At 46.2% G+C, this 10,560-nt stretch overlaps 1 protein-coding gene across 6 annotated transcripts in view; it reads left to right on the top strand.

Moving 5' to 3' along the window:
* The first annotated feature begins 2,438 nt into the window (after positions 1 to 2,438).
* The window catches only part of Zbtb34 (zinc finger and BTB domain containing 34), a 46,916-nt gene continuing 38,794 nt past the window's right edge, over positions 2,439 to 10,560 (top strand). For 3 of the 6 annotated variants that reach the window (XR_010040191.1, XR_010040192.1, XM_063227723.1), the window contains exon 1: positions 2,439 to 2,563. The gene's annotated coding sequence lies outside the window, so the exon portion shown is untranslated. Of the gene's footprint in view, positions 2,564 to 2,672; positions 3,028 to 10,560 lie in introns of those variants that run through there. The other 3 variants (XM_063227734.1, XM_063227732.1, XM_063227727.1) reach the window with 3 other exon arrangements.

Here is a 10,560-nt window from a genome sequence, read left to right on the forward strand (position 1 = left end):
GGCTGAAATTTGCAATCTTCCTGCCTCAGACTCCCACAGTGCTGAGATTACAAGTGTTCACTACCACTCTGTGATTTCTTTCCTGGCTTTTTTTTTTTTAGAAAAGTTTTCTATCTAGTCCAGGCTGGCCTTGAACTCTCTACAATCCTCCTGAAAAATATTTGGATTCAGGCACACCTGGCAATTTCCTTGCATTCTTATTGATCAAGGATATTGATTAAGTGTGCCACACTGAAAGCATTATAGCATCACACTGACCCACGGAAATCAGTACCACTGCCATTCACACTGATGGACCAGCCAGTGCTCAGGATGTTGAGGTCCCTTGGCCCAGATCAGAGGCTCCTTGGTGGCTGAGTGACCGGGATCTGTGTCGTTGCTTAGCCACAGCGTCTCCACTGCCAGCCCTGGCTATGCGAAGGGCGAGTGCTTCAAATCGCACCTCTCAGTCTGATCCCCATTTAGTTACTTTTTTTTTTTTTTTTTTTTTTGGTAAGGTGATCAAACTCACTGATCACCGCTTACCAGGAGAGGCTCTGAGGTGTGAACCACCTCTGTGATCCCCATCACACAGGCAGTGGGTGCCATCGGGGCTCTTACAGGAACAGAGGCAGTTGGTGGAAGAACTCCTTACCTCCTGGGATTATCTGGAAGTCAGCAGACATTCTGGGCCTATGTAGAGACAGGCTCCCCCTGCTGGCTTAGTACCACTGAGGTAGGAGCCAGGTGGAGGGGCACAGTAGTGCCTCCTGATGAGGAAGGAAAGAGTGAGAAGACTACAAATCATTCATGTAATTTGTTGTTGTTATTGGAGGCAGGGTCTTGCTGTGTATTCAGGCTGGCCTTGAACACATGGTGATCCTTCTGCCTCAGCTTCCCCAGTGCTGGGATTACAGGCATGTATTGACATGACTGGCTTTCATGTAATTTTTTTACTTAAGGGAGACTCATTAGTTATGTGTTACCTGTAGATTCTCACAGGTGTCGACACAGTCATAAATAAATTTAGCCAAAGTGTGGGATTACAAGATGGGCCAGAGATGACTGGAGTAGTCAATAACCCAGCAGCTCTGAGAACATTTCAGTCTTTATTCTTAACGATGCAAATACTATGTCACACAGCCAAGAAGACCTCAAATCTTACCAACAAATTCAGCCAAAATCAGTTTAACTGACGCGGCCCAAGCTGGTCTGTAGGGAAAGGAACTCAGTGCCGTGGGCATGTGAATCAGCGTAGGGGTCCCGAGGAAACCTGTTCAGACAAGACGATGCATTCCTGTGTCCTACGCCTGCTAAACTCACTCTTGGGAACACATCTCAAGGCAACAGCTCCAGAGGAATAGCAATTAGCACGACTGTCTGTACAGCTAGAGGCTGGCTACCTCAAAGCCTGCTCTCTGAATGGTGCCAATAGAAAGCAGAGCCCTGAGCCTGGAACTTGGATTTCATTCCAACGCTGCAATTTACTAGCTGTGCGGCTTTGGATAGTTCACTAAGTCTCTCAGTACTTAAGCTCTCTCGTGCATAAAATAGGAACGAAACAGGGTTGTGTATTACAAGTGGTCTACCCATATGCCCTGGTAGTGCCCTGCTGTGTTTCCCAAAAGGTAGCTCTTTGACTGAGGGAGATGACTTGGGTGGATCCTGCTTTCAAAGGACAAGGTGGCACCTGGAAATCTGGTTGTTTTCTTTTTTAAATCTTGAAGAGATGGTGTCTGATCCTGTTTATTCTTGTTACAAAATAGAAGGAAAGAAAAAGAAAGCTCTGCCACAACTACTAAGCAGTCCACTAAAATGCACAAGGAAGGTTTTCAAAGTGTTAAAAATCGTCTGAAGCTGAGAGGAAAACGCAGGTGAGGCTCTCACACCCATCCTAGAGTGTGAAGACGGGGGTGTCTGCAAGGATCTGAAGTGCACGCTCTTTGAGATCAGACTTCTGTGGCTGAAGTTTTATAACCCCGAGTTGCAAAGTGCTGTTTCCATTTTGAGTGAGAGAACACCTGCACAAGGTGACAGTGATTAAGCGAGGCAGGTCTCCCAGCCCTGCTGATAACCACTGCACCACATTGCCTCCGGCTGCTGCAGGAATAACGGATTCCGAGGCACGGGGTGGGCGCGCCCGGCGCAGCGGGTCGAGAGCCGTAAGCTCTCTCTCCCGTTCGCTCCCCGAGCCCCGAACGCGCCCTGCTGCCGAACCCGCTTCCACCGGCAGGGGGCGTCGAGAAGGTGGACGGAAGACTGCGGTCGGGGTCGCAGCTCAGAGTCCGGACTCCGCTGTCATTCGAGCCGGGGCTTCGCCCGGCCTTTGCAAGGGTCGGGGACGAGGGCGCGGCGAGATCCGGCCCCAAGGCCGCTGTGACAGGACCGGCTGCCACCCGGCTGGGCCGGTCCCCGTCTGCCCGGAAGCGCGAGCGCCAAGGGGGCGGGGCCGGGAAGCGCTTCCGGGGGTGGCGGGCAGGGGCGGCAGCCAGAGCGGCGGGGACGGGCCTGGCGCCGGCGGCGGCGGCGGCGGCGGCGGAGAGGGCGCCGCGGGCGGGCGATGTGAGCGCGGCACGCCGGGCAGGTGAGGCGCGCCGACCCGGGCGGCGGCCGGCGGGCGAGGTGTGGGCGGGGCGGGCATTCCCGGGCCGCCGTCCGGCTCCGTCTGGGCGCGGCGGGGCGGGCGTCTCCGCGCCTGGTCAGTGCCACGGGCCGGCCGGCAGGAGTCGAGGTCGGGCGGGGTCGGGCGGCGCGGGCACCTGCTCCGGCCAGGAGCGCGCCCCCAAGGGCTAGCCGGGCTCGGCTGCAGAGTCTGGGGCCGCTGACCAGGCCAAGGGTCGCTCCGGGGCAGCTGCCCTGGGCTCCCAGCCTCCGCCCCGGGCGTCTCAGGATCCCAGCTTCCGGGCCCACGCCTGCGGGGGCGCTGCCTTATGTGCTGGGGGTGGGGCTGGGTGATTGAGGCCCCTGGACTGGGCCGGGCTGGGCCTGGGGGTCGACCCTTCAGGAAGCTGCCAAGGACCCGCAGCTTACCCCACCGCCTTTCGCCAGGTAAACAGGAGGCGGCGCGCGGCGCCTGGTCCCGGAGGTCTCCATGGTCACTGTCTGGCTTAGTGGGTCCTGCCATTTCGGAGGGCGGCTGGGGCTGGCTAGGGGGTGTAAACAGTCCCATACTGCAGCTGTGCACTAGTCTCGGAGACTGTGTCTTGAGGTTTGGGGCAAGGTTTCCCACGCTGGGCCTCAGTTTCCCCTTGTGAGAATTGAGGGGTTAGATCAGCTTTCTAAAGACCTAGCTCTTCCATGCAGTGTACATCTGAAATAGGAAGGGCTGTCCCTGATTCAAGACATTGAGCAGTTTTCCTGAAGACTTTTTGCAAATGTGGACTTTTTTTTAGCTACTTAATGCACTTTATTTTAGACAGGTTTAGAATAATGCCACGCGGTGTTTTCTAAATCACACCTTAATCACTTTTCATCCTTTGCTGTTGTCTCTAGTTTTAGTCACATTCCGTGGAGCTTTTGCATGCAAACATTTTGTTTATATGTGCTCATTTTCTCTTTGTTCCCTAGTCCAGGCCTTCTTTGCTTCACATCTGGATTATTGCAACAGTTCTTAGCTGGTCGCTGACTCCAAGGTTCCCCCCTCCCCCATCCTTCCTTTATGCTAACGCCAAACTTACTGTATAGGAAGTTAGAAAATAGTTGAGTGCGTGCTTGCCTATTAAATGTCAAATGCGCTTCCATGTGGTGGTGGAAAGTTGTAGAAGGTTTGCTTAATTGCCAAGCAGCTTTACTCTAGGTGCTGAGACATTACCTGTTAAGAGGTGATTTTGATGAGGCAAGGCTGTGTGCTGTAGAATTAACCAGAAGGGATACAGATCACTGTAGCATAGTGGTGGGGAGGGCTTAGTGAAGGAGTGGGATTTGAGCTGCGTGTTCAAGGATGAGTAGGGTTCACATTGGAAAAGAGGAGTCAGGCCCAGTGACCCTGTGCGGTTAGTAACTGTGCCAGTCTCTTGTTAAAGAAGGGTCCCTAAAGGAGGAGATTAGGAGAGAAGATTGGTTGCACATAGCTGCCATAAAAACTTGGAACAGGGGAGCAGAGCTGAAAAAAGTATTCTTTAGGTGAGTGACAGGAGACAAGGGATGGTCCGTGTGCTGGAGACAGAAGGGAGAGGCTGGAAGCCAGATTGGCTGTGGGAGCCCATGGCAGTGATGCCACAGTTCAGAGCTGGGGTGTGTCCTCTTGCCTGCCACCTCCTGTCCAATCATTCCCCTTACTGTCTTTTCAAGCTTGTGTCCTGCTGTCCCCGCTCCACCCACCTGAACCTTTTTGGGCTTGTCCAAGTCTGGCCCTTGCAGAAGCTGGGTTTTGACTGCTTTGGGCTTTGCTCCGGTTTTTTCTCTCTGTGTGCATTTTCCATTTCACTTCCTTCAAGCCACTGCTGAAGATATACTTCCTGCAAAGGGTGTTCCCCCGTGCCTTTGTGGTACTGGGTTCAGTGCTTATTCCTCGGTCATTGAGCTTGCTCTTGTCCAAACTGGAATGGCAGGGTGAGCGCCACTGTGTCTTAATACTTCCCTCAGAGCCGTTACAGTACCTCCTTGATCCTGGAAGAGGGTAAATTCTTAGATACTTCCTGGTTGTTGTTGGTAAACATTTTTTTTTTGTGAGTTGACTTTTTCTTAAAGAAGCTGTTTGTCAGCTTTCTCTGTCATGTATAACCAATATCTGATGCTGTTGTTTTCAGCTTCGATTCTTGGGGTGCAGATCCATGAAATGAATCTTTGAAACATTAAATTGTTTACTGGTGATTCTGGGAAAAAGAAAAAAGTCATGCAATTCTTTATTTAGAGGCTTTAGGGAAATAACATCAGCTTTGGAATCAGACCTGGGTTTGCATCCTGGCAGAGCTGCTTACTGTGTGTGTGAACTTGAGCAATTTATCAAATGTCTCTGAGCCTTTTTCCTTATTTGTAATGTGTGGGATAGTACAATTTTCATTTCTTAGGGTTGCTGTGAGTTTTTAAGTGAAAATGCTATGCGAAGGAGTTAGCAAAATTTGTGGAATCTCAGTGACTGGTTACTACATTTTCATTGTTAGAGTGTATAAATTTGTCAGGGTGGAAGAATAATAGGCCACCGGGCTCTGTGAACCACTGAGTTGTGAATTCCTCCATGTGTCTAAATCCTACTTCTGCTTTCCAGTTGAAGCTCTTGTCAAAAATGTCAGTATTATGTATCTAGAATGCCATCAATATGTTTTATTGCCCTTAATTTTCATGTTACTTTAAAGTCTGCTTACTGTTTTTCATATTTCTTTTTTTTTAAACAAGGTATTGGAACTGGAGTGTTTTTTATATTTCTTGTGTCCATTTAACATTTTGTAGCTGAAAAGCTACTGATTTAGCTTAGTGAAGGCCATCAACAGGTATAGTTAAGTTTCTAACAATTGTTTTCTGGTTGTTGGCAGCATGGAAAACCTCATGGAAAAATGCAGTTTAAGGTGAGATTTTGTTTTGTTTTGTGACAGGATCTCAGCTGGCCTTGAACTCATTATGTTGTCCAGGCTGGCCTCAAACTTGTGGTGATTCTCCTGCCTCAGCCACCTGAGCGCCAGGATTAAAGGCATGCACCACTATGCCCAGCTGACTCTTGTTCTAAGGGGCAGAACATAATGTATTTTCCAGGTCCAGTGTCCCCGAGATGCCAGCAGTAAGTACATAAGATGCTGCCCCTCAATAATAATAATATTTTTACCTGTAACAAATCCTTAATTCATGATTAGAATTTTTTTTTTTTTGTCTTTTTTTTTTGAGTCAGGGTCTCGCTGTGCAGTTTAGGCTGGCCTTGAGTTCACTTTGTAGCCTAGGCTGGTCTCCAATTTGTAATGATCCTCCTGCCTTAGCCTTCTGAGTGCTAGGATTATAGGCATGAGCCACCATGTCCGGCTCTCATGATTAGAATTTAAGACCTCAGGTATGGTGGGCATATACCTGTAATCCCAGGTACTCAGGAGGTTGAGGCAGGAGTTTTGCTTGAGCCCAGGAGTTCAAAGCCATCCTGGATAACATATCAAAACCCTGGTTAAACAAACAAACAAACAAAAAATAAGAATTTAAAACACTTTTTTGCCTACTTCACTGATAGACTAAAAAGAATGGACATTTTTCAGAGAAATAGCTGCAGACCATTTGACATGTAACTTGTTGTGACCACTTACCACTGTATCAGACCCAGTGTGACATTATCTGTATAGTGCATCCTTCTATGAGAATTCTCTTTCCATTTGAAGCTGGTTAAAGCTTCAAATGTATATCAGCACTGTGGCTGGGTTAAAGTTTATTCTTATAGGCAGTAAGAGTTCTGAGTCTGGAGACTGACAAACCTAGGTTCAAATCCTGGCTTAGCCAGGCATTAGTGGGGGGACCTTGGTCTCTGGTTCTTAGCATAGATTGGGAAGAGCTGCAGTAACTGTTTCACAGTGGTGTCAGTAAGTGCAGTGCTTCCTTGGCTTAGTAACTGCTAGTCCTTAGCATCACTGGGGAAGTTAAAGAGGCCATTCCGCTCCTGTTTGCAAAGCTCAGAAGCAGCTTCTGATGTTTCACTTTAGCTAAGACAAATCTCACCCTCTTAGAATTAGTATATCTGAGCAGACCTGGAGAACGTTAACGCCTTGGTCGGAAATGTAACAGTTTGGATAAAAATGTTCCTTCAGATTCACATGAATTAATGCAGTAAGAACTCTAAACTTGTTTTCCTTTAAATTAGGATGAGTGCTTCATGAATATCCATCACAGAATGCCATTTTCTTTTCTTTCCTTTTTTTCTTTTCTTTTTTTTTTTCCTTGCATTGGGTTTCAGTAGCACCAGAATGTTTTATGCAGCCCTGGTGCTATTCCGCGGCTCCTGCTTTCCAAAGGATTAGATTGTAGCTCATGACAGCTCAATTTTAGTTTTGATCTAGACCCGAGCAGAAATATCTAGAAAAGTTATTTTTATATAGTTGTTACTGCTGTTACCATGCCTTTTCTTTCCAGTGCTTCAATCTGTGGTCTTTTTAATGACTTTTTGTATGAGAGTGAAAATTAAGAGATCTTCAGTTTATGATGGAGAAAGCTCGTCTGAGCTGTGTCTCAGGGGTCAGCAAGTGAATGAAGCAAGCAGGTGCGAATCTGGGTTTGAAATCATGAGCATCTTGCCTGAGAATAATGGATAGGGTACCTCCTGGTGCCCTAAACAACTTCCAAATCTGTAACCTTCCTTTCCTTTCTTGGAAGTGTAACTGGATATTTTTAAAGAGAGGATAGCATCGTGTGAAGCGAATTAGACTGTTGCTGGGTTAGGTGGGAATAAGCCACCTTGCTAGATTCTGCCTTCTGCCAAATGCTATTCTTCACCTCTAGGACCTTCAGCAGGAAGGGTGAAGAGCTGAGGGTGTGGCTGCCGTGGCAGTCACCAGCTTGGCTTAAGTGGTCAGTGGACTCATGCTGAGAGCCTGCCCGGTGCACACTGCCTGCAGTCCCTGCCCTCAGAGTTCATTCAAGAGTGGGACAGCTCCGTGCTGTGCAAAGCTCACAAAAAAACGAGCACAACTCCAGCTTTAGTCTTTGCTGTTTACTTTAGTACTAGTTATTCTGCAGAAACAGGTCTCAGGTTTTACCCAGGAATATTGCAGAGGATTTTGAGGGTGTTTTGTTCAGGTGACATTTAAGAGTCATTTCTCAGTCAGGCATGGTAGTGCACGCCTATAATTCTAGCCCTCAAGAGGCTGAGGCAGGAGGATTGCTGTGAGTTTGAAGGCAGCCTGCATTACAGAGTGAATTCAGAGCCAGCCTGAACTGCATAGTGAGACCCTGTCTCAAAAAGACCAAAAAAACCAAACCAAAACAAAACAAAACGAAACAGAGTCCCTTCACTGACTGCAGCAGGGTCAGCAGTGTGAGAGGATAGTACTAGTTTTTCATTGTCCAGTTTCCTCGCACTTAACAGAATGCATGAGGAGGAATTTTACAAATTCTAATTGGTAGAAATGCTGTTTTAGAGATGGTGGAAATGCTGTTTTAGGAGACAGCTAAGTACAAATGTTACGTTTTTTTTGAGATACAGCACTGGTGTATCTTTGCTGGAGTACCTTATCAGAAGCAAGCATTTTTTTTTCTGTTCTTAGCTCCCTTTCCTTTCCTTTCCCTCAAGAAGCCTCATTTTACTACCACCATCCTCAGTACAATTGTGGTCACTCTCTCTCCCGCCTCACCTCAGCCTGTCCTGCCTGAGCTTTTACCCCCAGAGTGGACGTGGGTGTCTCTCTGATTCCAAGGGCTGTCAAGTCCTCCTTTGGACTCGTGTCCACAGGGGATACCCTCTGAATCCTGTTCGCCTCCTCTGACCCAGTGTTCAAGCCCCCCGTGCTGTAGCACTGCTCCTCTGTGTCCCTCCTTGTACACTGTGTGGTCCCTGGTCACTCATACAGTGCTCCAGGCCTCATCCGCTTGCATTCTGCTCCTGTCATTCCTTCTGTCCCGAGTGTTCTTTCTGTTCCTTTTAAAATGCAAGACCGGGTTCAAAAATATCTCCCACCATGAAGTTTTCCTTTGTTCTATTTTGATTTTTTAAAAAATCTTTTTTGTAATCAGTCCTGTCATTGTTGTACTTAGCTCTTTGTTTCTACTGCTGTACTATCTGTTTGATACAATGATTATCCATTTGCAGCCCATCTTTTTCTTCTAGATTTTTAGTTTAATATATTACATATTTTTAGGTAAAAACTACATATTTAAAAAAATAATACAGCTATGTGATTTAAAAAGATTCAGAGCTGGGGATATAGACCTGAGTTCCCAGTACCAAAAAAAGTAAAAAAATTTTAAAAGACAATGTTTCTTTTCCCTATCCCCTTCCTTAGTTCTTTACAAAAGTGACTGCTGTTAATTGTACCATGTGACTCTTTCCAGAGTGAATATGGTCATGCGTGCACTTGACTCCTTGAACAACACAGGCTTCAATTGCATGGGTCCACTTACACATGGGTTTTTCCTAGCTTGTTTTTTTGGAGATTTGCAACAATTTAAAAAAACTTGCAAACGAGCCATAGACCCTAAAAATGTCAAAAAAAAATCAAGAAAATATTAGATATGTGAATCGTAAGTGCTTAAAAACATGTATAGTCTATTTTATCACTTAATACCATAAAATATACAGAAATCTACTGTATCAAAACCGACACACAGACATACTGTATGGGTGCAGTTCATTGTCAGGGTCATTCACCCGTGAAGATGCAGTGTTCACTTCTAACTGCATAAATTAGCCATAGCACACGCTGCTGCTGGAATCTCCTAACTACCCCGTTGCTGTTGCGGTGAGCTCAAGTGTGAGTGTCCCCTCAGAACATCCCTGGGATGGTAACCATCTTTATGTCTCCTCAGTAAATTGCATGTGACACTAAAAAGTGATCTCTTGAGGTTCTCGTGTGGTTTTCACTGTAATACATATCATATACACAGTGTGCTAATTGCTTGTTAGTTACTGGTAGATTTAGGAGAGTCAAACATGACATGGACTTTTGACTGCAGGGTGGGGGTCAGCACCATAACCTTCACACTGTTCAAGAGTCCGCTGTAGGACTGCAGGTGTAGCTCAGTTTTAGATTACTTGGCTAGCATGTGTGAGACCCCTGTGTTCAGTTCCCAGCACTGGAAAACAAAAAGTCGACTGTGTTTATTCTTTTCAGCAATGCACGCTTGCAAAGAAGATCATACTTGCATCTCCATTGTTCTGTGCCTTGCTGATTGATTTCTGCTAAATCTTGGCGCTCTTTCCCTTACCAGAGCGTACAAACCGATCTATTCTTTTTAGCGGCTGCATGGTAGTTTACTGTAGATTTCTTTTGCTTTTTTGATTTTTGAGACAGGGTCTTGCTTTGTACTTCAGGCTGACCTAGAACTTGTACAGTCTTTTGGCCTCAGCCTCCTCGTGTGAGATTACACATGTGTGCCCCCACACCCCGCACTTCTTTTTGTTTTTGATGTGGAGTCTCAAGAGTTTCACTGTGTTGATGGGACTACAGGTGTGTTTCTATGTGCCCAGCTTGGGTGTGTGTGTGTGTGTGTTTTTAACCAGTTTCCCCTTGGGGTTCTTTTTTATGAGCTATATCAAAGAAAAATGCTTAGTGTACATCTTCATTACATGTATGTGAATTTTTTTCTTTTAAAAACAAAACAAGAGGGGCTGGGGATTTAGCTCAGAGGCATAAGCGCCTCCCTTGCAAGCAGGCAGTCGTGAGTTCGATCTCTGGTACCGATAAAAAAGGAAAAAGACAAAAAAAAAAGATAGAAATAATACATAGAAAAATTCAAAATTAACAGTAAATGTATTTCATATTATTTTAGAAATAGTTCAGGTTATAAAATTTTGGCATAGGAATTGATCAAACAGACAAAGCACAAACTGTTCTTTTCAATGAACTTACAGAGATTGTAGTATAGCTATCTATCTTGTATATATATCTATATATATAAACATATATGCATCTATACCTATATACTATAATCTTTTCCCTCCTTCCTTTTCTCCTTTCCCCT

This window comes from Cavia porcellus, unplaced genomic scaffold (genome assembly GCF_034190915.1).
Source record: "Cavia porcellus strain 051 isolate PalLab524CR breed Dunkin Hartley unplaced genomic scaffold, mCavPor4.1 scaffold_1, whole genome shotgun sequence".
NCBI lineage: Eukaryota > Metazoa > Chordata > Mammalia > Rodentia > Caviidae > Cavia > Cavia porcellus.